At 39.0% G+C, this 21,014-nt stretch overlaps 1 protein-coding gene and 1 long non-coding RNA gene across 2 annotated transcripts in view; both read left to right on the top strand.

Annotated features, from left to right (window-relative positions):
- Positions 1-21,014, top strand: part of sgcz (sarcoglycan zeta) — a 450,656-nt gene that overhangs the window by 132,898 nt on the left and 296,744 nt on the right. The gene's annotated exons all lie outside the window — the stretch shown is intronic.
- Positions 16,777-20,437, top strand: LOC111948297. Its single transcript, XR_002874252.1, has 6 exons — positions 16,777-17,139; positions 17,891-18,117; positions 18,246-18,405; positions 18,492-18,702; positions 18,800-18,956; positions 19,967-20,437. It is a non-coding gene; the product is annotated as an uncharacterized LOC111948297 (long non-coding RNA).

Here is a 21,014-nt window from a genome sequence, read left to right on the forward strand (position 1 = left end):
TGTAAGTTATCCCACTTAAAAAACTAAAAGCCATAAAAAAAGAAGAAGAAAAAAACTAATCCAGGTAATTTGTTTTCCTTCTTTTTAATAATGGTGCAGAAAGCAGGTGTTTGGTAAATAAAAATAGTAATGTACAATACTTTACAAATGCTACATTATAATTCTACAGAGCTAGCTAACCCTGGTCCTCAAGAGCCACAATCCTGCCTGGTTTCCAGCTTTCTGCTGATTAGCTGACTCAAGTCATTCTTATTGACTGAACACACCTGGTTTAGGTAGAATCAAGCAGTCCAGGGAGAGCTGGAGATCCAATGTTGCTCAGTCCTTCAATTCTTTGTAATGTAACACCTTGGTTGGCACAGACTGAGATGAAGCATTTACTTTTGGTCTTCACCAGGTTTACACACACTGTTGTTCCCAAATTTGGTCCAGGAGGTTTTTGCCACAAGTCTCATTTTACATGCCCCCATAGCTGTACACAGATCAGTCATCCTGGCCCATGTCCAACCCTGTGTCTCACGGTGGATGTGTTAGAATGCAAATCCTCATTTTTACTCTTCCAAGTATGGCGAATGGTTTTTATGTCAAAGAGGTCCATATTAATTTCATCTGTCCACATGACATTCTCCTAATCCTCCTCTGGATCATCCAGATAGTATCTGGCAACCTTTAGATGGGCTCGGACTTGTGCTGGTTTAAGGTGGGACACAGCAGGATTTGAATCCTTAGCAGTCCAGACTCTTTCCTGGTTATTGTTTCCCTCATGTAGTTCTGGACTGTTTTAAACATCATTTGTACCCCATCAGGTAAGATCTTGCATGGACCCCCAAAAGGAGGGAGATTGTAAATGATCTTCTATTTCTGTCAGGTTCCTCCCCTCTTTCGGTTTCTCTGCCAGCAATCAAGCTCATTACTCTCACCTGTTCCCCTGCTTTTACATTCAGCTCCTCCACTGCCTGACTCCGATACAAGCCCTTTGTGATTCTCTAGTTCTTATGGTTCTCAGAATCTGTTATATTTTGGTTTTGGATTACCCCGTCTCTACCTCTGCATCAACTGTGAGTCATTTCGGATTGAGAACCCTCTTGGCTCTCCTCCCCCGTCTCCCCTCTCCTGGAACCAGATCTTTATTTTACACTATCCTCTCACCTGCTTCTAGCTCCATACATAATGTTTCCCTGGACCTTTCCAACCTTTGCTCAGTTTCTTAGTTTCCTCCTCCATACCACCCCCTCAGTTTCTCAAGCCACCATTTCTGAGATCATCTGAGAAAACCACTGCACCCATCCCCGTCTTTCTGCCATCAAGCTCCTGCTCAGCTCCATTGTAGTCACCATCTAAAACCTCAAAATAAATAATTTCTTCGTTTCAATCTTTGCTCCCTGGAGTGATGTTTTTCTTGCACCCTAATTCCTGACTATTTCTTTATTTTCTAATAATTGCTCCAACAGTTTATCTCTTCTATCTATCTGGTTGCTCATTATAGATTAGATTATCCAAGTCTTGTTCAGGTGTACAATAAATATGAATTTTATGTACTTTTAAACACACTTGTTCTTCCAACATTACACAATAAGACTTCCTGGATTTTTTTTATCTTCACCAGATGATCATCACAGACCTGTCTCATCCTTTTGAGTGGGACATCTTGCAGAATTGGTAACCGCCAAATACTTTTACTGCATCACTGCATGGTTCGATTGTCTCCTAATCAATTCAGAATAAAGTGATGGTGAAAGCAGAAGTGATGTACACAAAGATCAGTGCAAGGAGAAACAGTTGGTCTTCATTTTAAATTGAGTGGAACAATAGTAACAGTCACACAGTGTTTTTCATGAGTTCGGAGTTTTAAGTTCGTCCTGTAGTATGTGAACAGACTCAAAGTGTTCACCTATATTAAGAAATCCTTTAGCACACCCATACTTGACAGGCTTGGACTGTGGGCTGCTAGTGGCCTTGTGGGCAGTTTTTTTTTTTACATTGAATGGTACGGTCCAGTCCAGACTCATTAAGCCGGATCAAACCATACCATTTTAGTTGTAGGTCCATAAAAAAATGGAACGGACCAGTTAGGGGCGTAACTACTGTTAAACCCATTGATTGGCTGAAGGTGATTATGACAAAAAAAAATGTCAATTTTACTCTGCACTGTAATCTTCCCTCAAATATAAATTGCCTTGTAGATACGAAGTACCAAAAGCCAAGCGGAAAAAAAATGAGCTGCTGGATGACCTCCACTGTTGTTGTTAGCTTCACTTCGCATGCGCGGTAATGATTCAGGTTTGAGTGGAAACGCTCACTTTAAATTGCTTGGACAATTCTAAACCAGTCCAGACCAAACCGCACTGTACTGTACCGCTCAGTGGAAACCAGGCTACAGTGTCTCCCTTGCTTTGTCAATTTACATTCCTCTGCTATACACTAAATACGTATAATATAAACATATAAATTGTAAATTCCTTGTGTCAAATCACTTTACCTATTCTTAATGCAAAACCCACTGCAATGCATTATGCTATTTTCTGATGTTTATTAGAATGACATTAAAAAAATGACACAGCAGTAATAATGTTTTACATTTTGATATAGTAATTTTGTAAAGTAGATTTTTTTTTAAATCACAAGTAACCTTTACTATTGCAGTGTCAAAGCCACTCAGATCGCTCTTTGTGTCAATTCCTTTCCTTTACTTTAGCTGCGTTTGAAATGTCATAGTTTAATATTTTATTAATGCATCTCAGAAAAGTCTGGTTAATTTTTTCTTAAATTATTTTAGAACAATAAAAAAAAAGCTTTTTGTGGCAGTAATAACAGCATTTGAAAGTGTTTTTGAAAGAAAGACTGTTTCTCCTCATCTTATTTCCCATCTCGCTTATTTACAACATATTTATAGCCCCCATTTTTTTGTCAAACCTCTATAGACTGTGTTTATTTTACCATGTCTCCATCATGTCAGTTCTTTATTTGTGTCATCTCTTCATCCTTTCTTAGTCTCCCACCCTGCAGAGCCCCCACACCATTCATGTGAGCCCAACACACCACCAAGTGTTTGCCGTATTCTGCTCTACATCATTGCAGCAATTTAGTTTCTTTTTTTTTGTTACTTCAGTTATGTCTGAAAGATTGATAAACGCTGCAGGTTTATGGCTCCTGTCAACATTACCATCTGTTAAAGACTGACACTCAGAATTCTGTTTTCTTTGGAAAACACTTTCTTGGAAACAAACAACTTAAAGAAAAGTATATTAAAAAAAGGCTTTATGAATTATCTTTATTTTATTGCAACTCTAAAGATGAATATTGTCATGTCATCAGTTTAATACTAATGTTACTGTGTTTGTAACATTCAATTTTTTTTTACATTTTAAAATTCTAAATAGAAATGGGCTAAATTCAACTTTGCATGTTCTAACATTGTGAATGTATAGAATATTTGTCCATGTAGAATAATCATATCCACTTATAGGATGAAATTACCCACCATTAGTCCACTGACAGACTCCTAAAAACTTAGGTCACGTATACCAAAATGCCATTTACTAGAAAAAAGCAATAAAGCAATAAAATCAGCTGGTGGCCCACGCAGCGGAATTTGTAATTGGGAGCTGGCAGTCACATTTTAACACGGCGGCTGCGAGGGTTTTAAGAAAAAGTTCAAATTCTACAGCAGCCGGTCATCGATCAGTGGTCGCCCGGGACCTTTTGGAGGCTGTGAGGCAGCTTTCCGATGACAGGCGGGTGGCAGGAAAGCAGCAGCGGGATAACTGAGTGATAGGAGGCTCTCCAAAGTCCCCAAAATCTTCTGATGATCGGCCGATCTCAGACTGCCACCCTCCAGCCCTCCCCATGCCACCACACTGCCATCCCACCGCCACCGCCCGGTTAAATCGCATGAGCAGCGCAGGCTATCGACGATGGCTGTTGAGATGGGCCGGGGGCCAGGTGATAACCTGATGTCAATATGGCAATCCCATTCACTGTGGGTCCTTCATATAAATGGGGAGACCGTATTGATGCTGCACAAAACTCATCATAGTGTTGATAGCACTACAGCGACTCAGATACCTGCCTCTAAGAAGAATACGAACAAGACAGAACATTGTGCTTGATGCTATAATCATAGAAGAAGAGGAAAGGCGAAAAAGAATTAAAAGTTGTTAGGTAAGGCCGTGGTTGCAGCGCATTGTTGCCTGGACAGTATACAGACAGCGTATGTACCCCCGGGTTAACGGGCGGTCATTTCCACATCATCTTATAAGAGCTGCTGCAGGCCAGTCTGGCTGCCGCCGCCCTGTGGACACCTGATTTCCTAATGACGTCACCCCCGCTTGACTACATTCATTCATGACCACGCCAATGATTTTTTTTTATTCAGGCATCAGCTATTCTGGAGATTCAGCTGATGCCTCCCCATCACGCGGTGGCAGTTGCATATGTGACCGTAGTACATAGATATATGGATATGGACATTTGTTCCTCAGTAGTTGTCTCTGTTTCAGAGAGTTTAACTGAGCCTTTGGTGAAGTTACCAGCAGCTCTTTTCTCTGTCATTCTCACTTAGTGTGTATTGCTGATCAGAGGAACTAAAACAATTGAACAGTTATTATGACAGTTGCCCTTTCACCCGAAAAGCTAATGTATGTACTTCAATCAGTGGGAAGTAACTTCCATTTTTTCCCTGCTGCTGTTTTTCTCTTGCTTGACATTTTCATTTGGGAGCTCTTCCATCATTTGCAAGTTGTGTGTCTGTGTGATAGGGTACTATACTCTCAGGGTAGTGTTTACTCACCCTCCCAGTGCAAAAAAAAAATGGTGGCTAGACCCCCTCAGTCTGGATTAGATTCTGTTTATAAACGCTTTCTTTTGTCACTTTAAGGCATAATACCAGATTCAGCTAAAAATATTCATAAGTTGATTTCTTATTTGTTTATAATAGACTTCTTTTTGTGGCAAAACTAATCTCCAGTATAAAAAAAAAAAAAAAAAAAAAAAAAAACCTACCTAAACAGACAAAGACACCAGAAAGAATCTCTGAGTGAATTAAAAATGCAAAACACTGGGTAACAGTGAATTATTTAAACCTGCTACGAGCTGAGAAGAAACAAACACTGAACTTCAACTTTAACACAAATATGACTAAAATAAATCCAAGGGCACAAAACTGAAAGCTCGAATGTGAAGGTGCGCACCTGACTTTTGGAGCAAGTATTGTAGTCAGACCTTGTGCAGATATTCAAGGCTCGGAGATGCAAAAGATTTTCAGCAGAGTGCAAAATTGTACCACCGCACTGTTATTGTTATGTGTTTTATATCTAATTTGATCATATTAGCATTTGCATCAACTGTTAGCGTGTGTTAGTTTCTGGACACAATGTTCGAAATAAGACCAGGCAAACATCAGAGCTCAGATTCAGTAGCATGTATATGCTTCATATTGATGGTTTATCTCAGGGGTGCCCACAGTTTTTTGGCATGCAAGCTACTTTTGAGATGACAAGCTCCTATAATATATTTTAGGGTTAGGGTTTTATTAGGGTTGACGTTTCTAAAGCGCCGCTGGCCTAACCACCACTAAGCAAACAGGGGCCCATGGTCCGTGGACAGCGCTCGAGAAGCACATGCTTCAGGACAATACTGCTACCTTAGTGGGCTCAGACCCCCTGCGGCAGGACGGCAAAGTCAGACAGGGTGTCTCAGTCTTGCTTCCAATCAAGGGTCCAGTCCTCAATAAACACTCCTGCGGTCCCGGGAAGTTCTCCGTTGGAGACCCGGCGCGCAGCAGGGCTGTTACTGTCTTTCCGATGACAGAAAGATTGTGCAGCCGGTGAATTTAAACACATATGTGCAGTGACGTATGGATCAGAGGATGTTCGATTGGCCATTCTGCATGTCAATAAAGTGACGTACTTCACAATGATGATTCGCTTACAAATTGTTTTTTTTAAACATATTTACATTTTTGGGTTGTTTATCTTTGATGGCCCGTGATCGACCCACATATCCTTCAAACAGGAACAACATAATGAGCATGATATGCTTTATATGTAAAGAATGTACATGTGTAAATTTAATGAAGCAAAGTTAATACAACTACCTTACATTTATATTAACTTTGCAAAATGATCAATCAGGTAGCATGATGAATAATTCCATTTTGTGAACTATGGGTTTCATCGCTGTTCATCTCTGCCAGTTCTGCCAAACTGGTGCTATGACAGTTTCCACTCAAGTCACCATTGTTGTTGATCCATCATAAGAAATGTGACAGCTTCCTCTCTGCCTGTGACAGCTCTGGAGTGTCTCCAGGCAGATGACACTTTTTATAAATCACTTTTAAAATTTGTTTGTGACGAGACAGCTCATCTTGTTTTATAATGCGCATTCGATAAATAACTGTTTTCTGACCATCGCTGGTTTTTGTGTTCAACTTTTTGAAAGAAAAAAAACACTGTTGTCTGTTAAATGTTTCTACATGCTGTAATAGTTTAGTAATGATGATGTGCCCGTTACCTCTCACAAACACAGATGCTCCCTGTTTTTTTCTTTTTGTCTATTTACTTTTCTTTATTTTTTTTCTTTTGTCATGCAGAAAGAAAGCTTTCTGCTGAGTGTGCAGGTGGCTGCACCTTTAGCACTTCAGGACAGAAAAAAACAAAAACAATCTTTGATGCCTTTTTCTAGCTCTTGCATTTGACTCAAGATTGGGGACCGAGCTCCAAAACAATACAAACCACCACTAAATCTGAAAACATTTACTTTCAAAAGCTGTCGACTGCTTCTATGGAGTTAATTCAGTCTCAATAATCAGAAATGCACACAACCGGTTTTACAAATGCACACGCTCCGATTCACAAATGTCATTTTATGCAAACGTGAAGAATAAATTCGGAAATACACAACCTGTGTTTCACAAACACACAGATTGTGTTTCACACATGCACACTAAATGTTTTACAAATGCACAATAAGTGTTTCTCACAAATGTGCACACTGTGTTTCACAAAAAACATTTTAGAAATTCACAATAAATGTATCAGAAATGCACAGTAAGTGCTTCACAAACGTGATTTTTAGGTACACATGTGATGTGAACTCACAGATCATTCGAACTGCAAACTGTGCATTCAAAATCCCGTTCTCGTTTGTGAATCTCCCCGTGTGTGTGAGAGATTTTTCTACGGTGAATATTGAGACTCATCTGACGGAGCGGGTCAACTAATGTCACCATTGGCTAGTGAATCTGTCAATCAAACTCATCGGGAAAGCAGGCGGGTTCGCTTTTGGCCAATCGAATGGCCCCTTACACTTTCTCTACGCTTTCTGCGGGTGGCAAAAGCCCCGCCCATATTTGATTCTGTACCAGTCGGTCGTTAGCGTGTTAGCCCTAGCATGGCTTGTCGGTTTATTGCCTTCGGTTGTCAAAAATTACTGGCTTGTGCAACTTTTCAGTGGACCTGGAAGCAAGGCAACAGTGGTTGAATGCAGTTGACATTGAATCCATCGAACTCTGTACTGGTCATGGGATTTACAATGAACGTTTCACTCGGGATTGTTTGTACGTTATTCTCTTAGCTTTCATGCTAGCGTCATTTCAACACTCAGACACGGTTTTGATCATATGAAGGTGGAGGAGAAAAATCTTCAACTTCCACAGGTTTTGTGGAGAAACTGGCATCACTTTGCTCCGTACCACGCAGTGGGACTACATTACCTCAAGTTCATCTCACTGTCAATCACAGATACCCAATACACCCCCCCTGCTCAGCCCGAAGTCACTTTGCTTGACCTTAATTTTATTTTTTTAATAACTCAAATGTAATTGATTTTATATTGTAACCATATACATATACACCTCTTGGCCACGTCACCCTTGCAAAAAAGATCCTCATCTCTCTGGGTTTTATAGCTGGTTAAATACTACACAACAAAAGATGGTCATAGAACAACAAAGTGCAAACATTCACCCTTTATTGCAGAGTAAAATTCAGTGAAAACATGGACAGATTAAAACATCAAAATTTAAGCAAATGTGGGATCTCTACTGATTTGAATTTTATTTAAACTGGAACTAATTTTCATAACTTCCTTACATACAATGAAGTCCCTTGAACAATACAGCAGTATTGATTTGAACTCTGTCTTACTCTCCTCAGTCTCTCTTCTTCTGTATGTAATTATGTCGCCTAAATTAAGTTCTAAACGCACTGGACAGTAAAGATGTAGGTCCACTCCCAAACGGTCTGAATTCCACAATGGATTGATGTCGTCTTGCAGTTCCAACATTTGTGGACCCAAAAGGGGACTGTCCCATACCGGGACATTGATCCCAGGATGAGGTTCAGTCATGGATCCACTCTCCTCCCATTCAATCTCTGGAACCAGCATACCCTGACAAAAAAAAAAAAAAAGATACTGTTTATGAACAGCACTGTTTTTTTTGTGTTTTAGATTATGTAGGAACAGTGACCGACTAATAATAACTTATATTGTTGCTTGCAGGCAGACCTCATATCTCCATAACTGTTTATAATTTGCAAATAAGTGAACCTTAACAAAGTAGTGACATTAGTACATCTGATGGCTCATAAGGCCATGCATTGTGATGCATTTTGAACTTGCAGATGTGCTATTCTTCCTACAAACAAACAATTTAGGGAAATTGTTTGCACCACACAACAATAATCCTTTTCATTCATTTTCGATGAAAATTCACTGTAGTCATTATGATTTCATCATACTGTTCTCGATACTTTCCACTTTAGTCAAACTGCACACAAATCAGTTTTCCAGTACAGTGAGATTAAATAAAGCATTTACCCGGGGATCAGAAACAGGGTTCTGGGTCAAGCCCAACTGCCACAGCTGATTTGGTGTCATGCTTTGCTCCGTCCTGATTGGATGGCTGTCCCACGCATCACTAAAGACATCCAAACTGGCCTGAATGTGTGGTAGAAAAATGTAATGGCAGCAGAATACGTGATGTGACTGATATTGAGAAAGTCTTGGTCCTCAGGAGAGTGCAGGATGTTGTAATATAAACCAGTAACACTCACGAAGACATCACACCAGAGGAGCTCAATCCTGTATTTGGAAAAAAGCAAAAAGAAATATTATATTGTCAGATTTATTTTTAATACATCATTCACTTTTATGTATCAGGGCACGAGACTAACTTTTTTCACTAGGAGCATAGTGGCCCCTAACTGAAAATTTTAGGGGCACAACCAGAAAATTTAGGGGCGCATACCGTAAATCAACATTCTAACCAAATCTACTAATTTCCACTGTATTACAAATAAATACTTTAATAATAGATGCAGAAATTACAATGTGCTGTTTCTAATTCAGTGTCACATTTTAATCTGCACTTTTGAAGATGCAACATGAAGGTAAACTGACATCACCATCGCTGTCACGACAGTACAACTAAGTAAAAATAGGATAAAAAATACCATACATTTAGAATAAAAAAAAGTTTTTAGTAACAAGTGATTACCGTAGTAACCTTTCGTAATTTCACAGTTTCAAACAATACTTAAATGTATGTAAATATTAGAGGATGGAAATTCATGTTGGTGACACCAAATAGGTTCAGTCAAGATGCACAATAAGCGTGTTTGAGATCACCCAGATGGACGCAACACTGCACAGATCACCTGGTGTGTGACGTATATTTTTGTTTTTGCTCCAACATCACCTGTCAATCAAAACAAAAATATCACGAGAAAGGGGTGAGAGCAAGACACCAATCAGAGCGAACGCAGCTGGAAATTTAGTATTGAACTGACTAAAAGCTGCCCTACAGACTAAAAAACAATGCATTATGGGACATGCGTCCTGATGGGTTTTTTGTAGTTCACTGATCAATTAAAATAATTTAAAATACCAACTGATTAAAAAAAGGCTACATCCATCCCAAGACAACTCCTAATTCCTGGTCTCTTTCAGTCTCGCTGCAGATTCGATTTCATACGAGTTTGAGACCCCTGCTGTACACTCTGTCACTGGTACACTAGCTGCAGGTCGGAAGAACGAATCAATAGTTCGCTTGCTCATAGCTCAGACGCACATATCAGGTTGTGATGATATTTGTCTCCGTTTCCTTCCCACGGATGTTAGGCCCCGCCCCTCCACATATTTTAGCCACTTGCAGTGACTTTCCCTATTCTTCCCACGCGCATTGGCCGCCTCAGGCATCACTCAATGAAACGCGAGTGTGTGCTCTCGTGTGCTCCAGTCTCATGAGTATTCGCGCGAGTGTGTGTGTCTGCCTGCGTGCGTGTGCGCTCGCGTCTCATTGATGATTTCATCTCTCATTTCATCGATCATTGACGTGCTCCTTTCATGTTTAATGTATAAAAAATACGGAGGGTGGGGGAGGCAAATTTACTGGTAGCACATGTGCGACTGGGTGTAAAATTCAGTCGCACACTCTCAAATTTTGGTCGCAAAATGCGACCAAATGGACGCAGTCTGGAGCCCTGTGTATATATTAAAGCTTCTAAAACTAGGTTCAACTCACCGTTGATTGTGTGTACACTTTTCCTGCAATGAAGCTGTTTGTGTCAGTTCTACGTACTGTGAGCATTTACTCGGCTATGCCCACATTTTCTCCTCCGTGATCTCCTCTCACCCTGACAATAACATGAAAATCATGTCTCAAACACATAATTACAAATGCATCGCCAATACGGTACACATCAGTTTAAAATGTAATGTTCTTATGTATGATGCCAATAAGTAGAATTTCTAGGTTAAAAAAATTGCAGGAGTGGGTTACATGTATCTCTGGGGAAAAAAATGAGGTGAGAGAGACTGTTAAGGGGGGGTAAAATGTTATTCATGAGGGGAAAGTTTTAGAGTTGCCTTTGTTTATGGAGAGGAGTCTAAAAAAAGTAATTTTATTTTTGTACAAATAACCAAGTACTTATACTGCCTGATATGTGAATAAAATATTTCTTTATGAATAACATGAATACCTCAGAGGAAAGCCATAAACGTTCACAGCGTCACTGAAGAAGGCCAAGTGGGTGTCTGCACAGTTGTTCTATGCTATCTTCAGGTACAGGATACATGGAATACAAGTACAAATACTTTCAACTGACAGATATTTACAGGGGCAAAAATGCTAAATTCCCAATTGACAGGTAAAACAGTAATACAACAGGATGATAAAATATGAAATAGAATAGAATAGAAGGGTATTTAATAATCCCTGAGGAAATTTTTTTAAAATGGCCATCTTAAAAAAACACATAAACACACATGCATTACAAATAGAAATATCACAAAATAAAAAGATTGATAAAAAAAAGGTAAATAATTGGAAAATCAGTGGGTAAAATTAAAAGAAATCACTTGTAAGATGCCCTGCCAGAGAGTTGTATTGCCTGATGGCACGAGGAACAAAAGATTGTCACGCTGTCACATTCAGTAATTCCTAGAGAATAAATAAAAACACAACAAACATGGATTAGATCATTTAGCTGTCTTATCTTAAATTACATAATTTTCAAATATATGAAAGGGGAATTTTTTAAAACACTCTTGCTATGATTACTTGAGCTTGTAGTAAAGAACACCTTTAAAAAAAATCAGAGACTAGACACTGATCACAGGAAGCCTGTGTGTAATACTTACAGTAACTTCTACTCAAATCACTGTTGACAGCTGATTTCTCCCATCCACCCTTTCTGTGACTACTTATCGACTACAAAACAGCCTAAAAACATAATGTTTGGGATTCTTGTCATTACGTCATTGGAAGTAAAGATACGGGGATTTTAGTGGCTGTCACTCTGACACAATCTCACAGGGCTGGTCATCACAATGAATACGGGTTCTAACGTTAGAAACTTAATGAGGCTTCTTTCATTCAACAGTGGATTCATGTATGTTATATTTAAAAAATGCCGTTTTCATGAATGTCATGAATTAACTTTGTTGCACAGTCCACCCCGTCTTATTAAAGTCTGGGTTGTGAAAATGCTGTGTCTAACTTTAACCCGGATCGCGTTTACATAAGGCAGCACACGGAACAACTAGCTAGTTAGCATAGCATAGCATCAGTGTTTAAACAAATCGCCGTCTCCAAATCAATACTTTTTATTAAACTTTCTTTGCTGCTGTAAATCCGGCATGCTTTTCCCCTTAGTTCCTTATGAATCATGTTAAGAACCTACAGATCATTGGCTATAGACGCTAGCTTGAACCGACACCGGCTTGAACTTCACTCACACTCACACAGCCACAACTTGCACAGGCTAAGCAAAACAAAGCTAAGCTAATTTGCGGTGGGGGTACTCTGCAAACGACTCGGCTGCAGTGTTCATAAAGCATTCACACATGTCACTTGGCTAAGGAGAACGCTTCAACTTAGTATTCAATAACATTACAGGACGTACAACGAGGGAATGATCAAATAAATGCATTACTTACGGGCTGAGACTGATCCCGTTCAGAAGACCTCTCCGCCATGTTTGCCGCCCGCGTCCTCCCAACTGCTGTGCTGAACAGCTCCCTCCCTCGTCACTTTGAAAGTGAAGAGTGTAAGGGGGCCATTGGATTGGCTAAAAGCGAAGCCGCCTGCTTTGCCGATGAGTTTGATTGACAGATCCACTAGCCAATGGTGACATTAGTTGACCCGCTCCGTCAGATGAGTCTCAATATTCACCGTAGAAAAATCTCTCACACACACGGGGAGATTCACAAATGAGAACGGGATTTTGAATGCACAGTCTGCAATTCGAATGATCTGTGAGTTCACATCACATGTGTACCTAAAAATCATGTTTGTGAAGCACTTACTGTGCATTTCTGATACATTTATTGTGAATTTCTAAAATGTTTTTGTGAAAAACAGTGTGCACATTTGTGAGAAACACTTATTGTGCATTTGTAAAACATTTAGTGTGCATGTGTGAAACACAATCTGTGTGTTTGTGAAACACAGGGTGTGTATTTCCGAATTTATTTTTCACGTTTGCATAAAATGACATTTGTGAATCGGAGCGTGTGTATTTGTGAAATATGTTGTGTGCATTTCTGATTATTGAGACTGAATTAACTCCATATGCTTCTGCTGTTTTGGAATTCTCAGGTTAAAAATAAAGCTTGTTATTCTTTTTTAAAGCCCACATTTCACAAAAACACATGAATTCAGGAGAAGGAAAGTTTTTGCCACAATAATAGATGAACAAATTCACGCAATAATATTTAATATTGGTTTGATTTGATTTAGCGAAAAAACGACATTTTTCTCTCAAATACATCACATGTTTTTAGATTACGATAAAACAGTGACGTTATTGGGATTTTTGTTCTTTGTCTTTTCACATGCATGTTTTTTTTTATTCATTTTGGACTAAAACTTTTAATGAAACGATGAAGGCTTTTTCCTTGTTTGTTCTGTACTACTTCTCATTCAAATTTTACTGAAGGGATTTGTTAATGGTCTGTCCCTGCATCCCAGGACCAAACACGCTGTCTAACATTGGTGGGTACGTAGCATGACTGGGCATGCAACCGAGACGTCGTTATGGCCTTAACACAAAACCATTATCACTGTAACACATGGCTAATGCGCTTTCTTGCTTATGCTGGTGGAAGACGCACACATTTTTGCACGCTGGAGCTGTGTTTCTCTGGAAACTAATGGGTTGTGTTCTTCGAGAGTGCTAAATACTTAAGAGCTGGTTAGGGGGTGATCGCAGATGGTGAGTGTTTGTGTTTCAGGAAGCCAGGGTTCTGCTGTTTGTTTTCTTGTGTCTGAATCTGTGCGCTGAGAGCTCGCAGTCATGCAGGTGTCTGTTAACAGGGGAATGCTGTCTTCCATGCGTCTGTTTGCGTTTGTTTTAGGGGGGACTTGAACTGCACTCTGCATTTGTTAAACGTCCTCTCTATGCTTTTGCTTATTGTTTTTGTGTGTTCATATGGATCACAGGTTTCATGGCTGCCCTTTGTGTTGCCCTGTAGGCTCATCACATGCCCAGATGTAATCCCGTACAAACATGCTGCACAGGTTAGCTTTTAATGGACGTTAAGGCAGGCTGTCAGAATAGAGGCCAAGCACACATCATCTCACATGAACAGTATTGAGCAAAGCCAGGAATATGTGTTTTATGGGACCAGAAGGTTGTAAAATTCATTTTTTGCTGTTTTTATCCCCTGTATTCTAATCTGATACATTTCTATTGTGGTCAGGAAATAGATCTGCTCTAAAAATGATTTTATGAATGCCAATATTTAGCTTTTTATGGAAATATCTGCCAATACCAATATTGTGACGTGATTATCATGAATCTTTTTAACCATTTTGGTAGCACCCTGAGATTATATTGTGATGTTGAAAGTCTGTGTGGCACAGTGATGGATGACACTTCAATGTAATCTCATCCAAAACACCAGTATCGTTAAAAAAAAGACGCATTTGCTTGTCGGTAAAACTTTTCCATTTAAACCTTTCAAATCTTTTTTTGTTTGTTTTTTGCTGGTTCTTGCATCAGATCATTTTAGATGAGTCAATTACTTTTCTGTTTGAGCTGCCAACAAATACCAACCTGTAAAAAATAACTTCCAACTCAGGGATAAGTTATTGTGGTTTCCCACATGACACATGACTTGGCAAAGTACTAATATCTAAAGTGTATCTTTAGGCACTTTATTATAAACTGTCTGTCACGTGGAAATGTAATTTGTTCCTATTTCCTCTGTTGCACACGTGAAAAATACCCAAGATAACACACTTAAATCATATCTGACATCAACAAAGTGCCGTCTGAAGAAAACTTGGCACGTCTTGCTGAATGCGTTAAGGAAAAAATGAGATAAGTTGCAAGCCTTCGTAAAATGAAGCAAAAATACTGGTCAATCTGTTGAGCTTCTTGTTTTCTCCCCTATGTTCCAATTTGCTTTAATAATTCATGTCATTGTCAGGGAAAAAAAAAACCCTGAAAATATTTCTTCCCCAGAAAATAGGTGAGATGAAAGGCTTAAGTGAAATCAAAGAAAAAGCAAAACATAATTTGCAAAAATAATTATGTTAGACTTTGAGAAATCCCTGCTTCAGATCACTGGAAAAGGGCATGAGGGTCTGCTGTCATCACAGAAAAATGAAAAATGGACAAACACGTGGATTCAAAAGAAAAAACAAAACTCAAGGTGCCTCTAACACACTATTTATATACCTCAGTGTAAGAAAAATTCCACTTAGCTCTCATCATCATAAAGGATTGGAAGGGACACCTCACTTACTGGAGCAGTCAGAAGTTTTTACACATGTAAAACTGCCCCTGTAGCCCACCCCTGGGTGATGTACAGGATTTGTTGTGCTTGTACAAAACGGTCCCAAATTCAATTTGCATACCACAACCGCCATCTGTTTGTTGTTTATAAGAGCAATCTGACACAAGTTTAACATGAAAAGTGGCTGCTTTAGCAAACATGATTGTTTTATTGCTAACCCAATTGTGTACACAGATGGCTTCACATTTACTTTCCTAGCTGCATACTGCAGCTCCTGTGGCTGAAAGCGGTGCATGTTTCCGCAGTAAGATCTGAGGTCGATTACTTTGGATCAACCAGGATCTTTACCAGACCTGTAAATGTGTGGAGCCACTATCACACCCCCCGCGATAACTTTTGTGCAAGCGGCCACTTTCTATGAAAAGTCTCTGTAATTGCCCATCAACCTGCTTTTTGGGCCTCCATGTTCAGAAATCTTGGGCTCTATATACAAATGGGGCAGATGGCACTGGAAGTGGAACCCGTTGGGTTTTTGGCTGCTAAATCTCAAAACAGGTGAACTTTGGCCATTAAGGGACTTGGATCGTGTGGAAGCCCATAGCAAAGCAAAACTGAAGATGAGATCTCGTTTCTGTCACATTTACGTCTCCTAGACATAAATGAGAACTGTTTGAGACTAAACTGCTTTTCTCATTCTTCTCAAACATTTCTCCTGAGAAATAAGTCTCACAGTGAGCACTGTTTGAGATCTCAAAATTCTCTCACAACTGTCTCTTCTCCAGATCTCAATTGAGAGAAAAATGAGCCATATTATGTTGCGCTCAAGTATGTCTCAATTTGATATCCTTACTTCAAATCCCTATCTCAGTCACGTCTCAGTGAAAGACATGAATGGTTCTGTCTCTCGTTGCTCAATAATTTAGATCTTGTTTTAGCCTATTTTTTTATTGTCTCAGCAAAAAGAAAAATGAGAGTAGTACAAGCCCTAAAATGAGTCTCATGATGACACCATTACAGTTCATCTCGAGAAAATAATATTTTTTATTTTATTTATGTTCAACTTAAAAAAGTTGTTTATTGCTTACATATTTATATAACTTAATTACAATTTCAAGAAAAAAAAGTTAAATCATTAAGACAGTCATGTCCTCAAAAGACATATTTTTGAAACTTTTTAAAAAACATGAAATTTCAAGACAACGTTGCAGTGTCGATTTAATAAACTTTTTTTTGACTGCTTAGATAAACATAAATGAACAAGAATGTATGTTGGGTTAATGATGCTAGGTTTAGTTAAACACAAACACACGCATGCACTGGCACACATGCATACACGCACAAGTGCATATACGCACACTTATATATTGGTGGGTATAAAACATTTAACACATTGATGGCTGAACTAAATAAAGGACATTTAGGATCATATTTGGATCACCTTAAAGTGAACAAAAAATAGATTTTACATTTGAAACAAATAAAATACACAAAGGACGGTACAGATTTATGGGGTTCAGTTTGAGTTACTTTATCTTTGTCTTTAAAAATCCCCCTTCATGCAGCCTTACAAGCTGAAAATATTTTCTGTTTTCTTGATTTTAGTCTGCATCATATTGAACAAACAGAAGCCTGGAGGAACCCGATTTGAATTTTAAACTGTATCACAGCCTCACTTGACACAGATTTCTGATTGGTTGATCACAGTGGGAGGGAAAACTCTGTGGTTGACGTCACCAACGGGCCGGAATCTGCAAGCGGGAGAAGTGCAGAGAACGAGAGACTTTTGACGAGCGCTTGTCGTATTTTTTCTGCGTTTTAACAATCCGTGGGATGAATCTCCAACATATTTTTTGCTTGTCTGGAAAAGATTCAAGTAAAATCTTTGAAGTTTGCACGGTAAGTTTGCGATTTCTTAACTCCAACTCTGAACTCAGTTGAATGCTAAAGCTGTTTTAAGCTAGCTCCGCCAGTACTGCAGACGTCTGGGCTACTCGCGGTGGCTTTGGCTGTATAAGTACTTATTACATTTTACAAAGGTTTACTTGTGCTTTTTGTAATAAAAAATAGAGACATTGAAGAGTTATTTGCAGTGCAGAGTTTACAGAATGAGCCTCGATATTTTTCCAAACGCGTGACGTGAGTGCTAAGTAACTGTTGGAAGACATTTTGTTCTTCAGTTAAGGGTCTGCAGGGTTCATCCCATTCACAGTTTGACGACACCACAGACAGACCATTTCCATTATTGCAAACTTCAAAATGTGCAGTTTCACTGTATGTTCAATTTTTACGCTGTAAAAAGCTTTTATCTTGTTTAAAAGATCATCTTGCAGACGTTTGGCCTGTCATGTCATCTTTTGAAACTGGTTATGGACATGTGTTTAAATAAAGTCATCATTAACTGCTCACATGTCTAGAAAGCATAATCTGAAAATTTAAGTATGCATATTAGGAAAACATGTTCTCAGCCCTCTGTCAGTGGTGAAGATGTTTAGAGAGCACAGATGTAGCTAAGCCAACAAATGTCAACACTGATATGTACGAGGATTTTAGTGAATCATAAATCATATTTAAAAACCTTTCCAGATCTTACTTTGTGCTGTATAAAATGTGTGTACATCATGTTTTTTTTTCTCCTCTCTGATTCAAGGTGATCTAAATGCTACATGTGAAAATAAGTGAATTAGAATCCATGTTCCTCCACACTGCCATTATGGAGGTCCTACCAGAGCCACACGACATCCTGGAAGAACACTTGCAGTCCATTGGAATAAATGGAGTTGTATGACAATCTACGACTCATAGAAGAGGCTGACTTGCTGCCAGCTTTGAGACCTCTTCAAGCCTGGAAACGTCTTGCTTTCTGGAAATTGAAATGTGAGTCTCAAACATTACAAATGAGTTTTTGTAATGCACGGAAGTGGATAAGAAAATGAATGGGTAACACACTGAGAGTACAGTGTAAACTTAATACACTTATACTGTTTGTTTGTTTTTTGTTGCAGACTAAACGCCAGAGAACAGCACATCGTCATCTGTTGAGACCTCACCAACACAATCATCATCACTTTTGTTATAGTCACCGAGAAGTTTGTCATCCACATCTTCCAGAAGCCGAGGACAGTACGTACATTGACTGGGAGGACAGCTTTGAAATTCCATGGAGTAAGTTTTCTGAGGAATTTGTGCAGTCTTTGGAAAGAGACCTGGCCCAAGACTAAGGAAGGAAATGGTTTGCACTCTTGTTGCAGAAATGATGAAAGCAAGACGTTTTTCCAGACTCTAAAAGGCTGCAGATGATGCAAGGAGAGCAGAGTGGCTGCTCAGAAGAGATGAGATGTTAAAGAGATGCGCTTTCTTCTGCTCTGCTACTTTAATGAGGAGGATGCCATGTTCTTGTAGAAGATGCAGACGAGGTCCAGCTGCAGCAGGTGCCGTTGACTCCAACTGTTATTGTATGTGGTAAGTAAAGTTTCCAGTGTTAAATTATTCTAAAGGTTTTGTCTTTGTACACTGTACATGAGTGACATGTTTACTTCATCCATTGTTCTGTCTTTAGGACAGTCTTGCTTTTCCCCAAGGAGGTTCATGCTCATTTGGAACCGCTCCATCATACACAACAACATTGCAGCACTGTGCCTGATGTTCAGAAGCTACTTCTGCTTTAACAGTCATTATCCAACTGAGCTGGCTTCAACCCTGGAGTTTCTGCAAAGGTACATATTTATGAGTGCTGTCATGCGATTCATTTTTGGGGGTGTTAGTTAATCATGACCTGCAGTTAATTATTCTAATTAATTTTTTATTAATCTAACTCTGGGCTGCTCATCTCTGGTCCTTGAGATCTACCAGCCTGCCTGATTTCCAGCTGATTACCTGGACCAGGTGTGTTCATTCAGTCAGAATGTGGAGACATCTGGTTGAGCTGATCAACAGCTAGCAGGGCTTGGGGATCTGGAAAACAGTCAGGGTGATGGATCCCAAGGACCAGGAATGAGCAGCCCTGGCTAACCTAAAATTTAGCTTTGAAAATCCTTATTTTGGGGTAATTTGATTTAAATAGTAAGATTGTGTCACATTAAAAGAAATAAAATACAATTTAAAGGGTGGCTTTATGAAGTTTTCCAAGTATAACAGACTTTTTTCCAATCTTTACTTTTGTACCACTAAGGGATAATTCTTCAGTCTCAAACAGAACAAAGACCTAAGCCAAAGTGCTCTACTTTAAAACACTAATGGAAATATTCTGAACAATCCAAAAAATATTGACCACAAAATTCTTAATGATACCATAATATATATTCGTTGAAATATCTTATTCCACAGTTTGCTGTCTGACACGATCAGCCCTCAGCGTCCCAATTAAGACATGGTTATTATTTTTCCCTTGTTAAGAGCCAACCATGCAAAATGTGACTTGATCATTTCTTAAATGTTTGATCTGGACTGTATCATAAAAAATGAAATGAAACAGATTTGAACCTTATTTGTTAAATAGTTAATGCCCATAGAATGCTGCATTTCAATTCTTTTAACTGAAACAGATGTCCTCTCTAGCGACGTGTGGCTGCTTTTAGGGATGACAGAAACGTAATCTTATGGTAGCATTATGCAGCTGCTTTTATAAAACCACAGTTTGCTTCTAGCTTGAAGTGTTATCTTTGTTTGTTATGTGCGGTCTATTATCAATTTGTTCATGCCAGATTTTAATGTTCTTGTCTTACAGCTTATGTCCTGAGATGTGCCACTCTACCTGGTTGGGAACAAATTGAAGAGGCCAAGCTCAAGAAAGCCGTTGTCAACAAATGTAGGGCAGAGCCGGTTCTAAGACCACTGCTATGATCTACAGTATGCAGACTGGTTTCTCCTCCATCTTTTTTCTTATTTTTTATCTTAATTTGGTTCTCAAATTGGTCCATGGATTTGGTAGGCTGCAAGTTTAGGAGAATGTTTTTATCAGGTACTTTTTTATGTGGTTACATAATCTTGTTTTTTTCCTTGTACCTCAGCAGTGATGTCAGTGTGTTTGTTGTTCAAAATATGGAAGTTTTCTTTACCATCATGTCAGCCACATTGAGTACGCCACAGTTCATGTACTTAATGCATTTAATATTTTAAAAAGTGTTTAATACTGCTACCACAATTCAAATGCTGTACTGATGATGGTGCTGCCCAAATAAAGTGTAAAGCATTTACATTTCTAGTATTGTTTTTACTGTTACTGTATATCAGTGGTCTCCCATCCTGGTCCTTGAAGGTCACTGTTATGGATGTTTTAGCTGTTTTCCTGCTCCAACAGATCTGCTGCAGTGGTTGAATTGCCTCCTCAAGTTCTGCAGGAGGTGGTTAATCACCTGTTGATTCACATCTGGGGAGCAAAGAAACATCTAAACCCTACTGGATGGTGGCCCTTGAGGACCAGGATTGGCTACCACTGCTATAAAAATAACTTCTCTTTTCTTTCTCAAATACATCTCAAATATCATTCTCATTAACGGCTTTGGTAAGACATTTAAGAGAAATGATTAAGACATGAAAGAGACATCAGACAGACAATGATGAGATCTCTTTTAGGACTCATTCTTCTCGGATTTGTCTCATGAACGTCTTAGGTTCGTCTCTCCCACTTCTTAATTATTGCTCTAAAAGTTGTCTCAACTCAACCTCATTTGTCTCAGTGATGTCTTTTCTCATTATAGCTTAACTCTTGCTCCTAAGGGACCCTTAGGAGCAAGAGTTAAGAAGCAAATGATCACAGAATGATACGAATATGA

The sequence above is a fragment of the Oryzias latipes genome, chromosome 1 (genome assembly GCF_002234675.1).
Source record: "Oryzias latipes chromosome 1, ASM223467v1".
NCBI lineage: Eukaryota > Metazoa > Chordata > Actinopteri > Beloniformes > Adrianichthyidae > Oryzias > Oryzias latipes.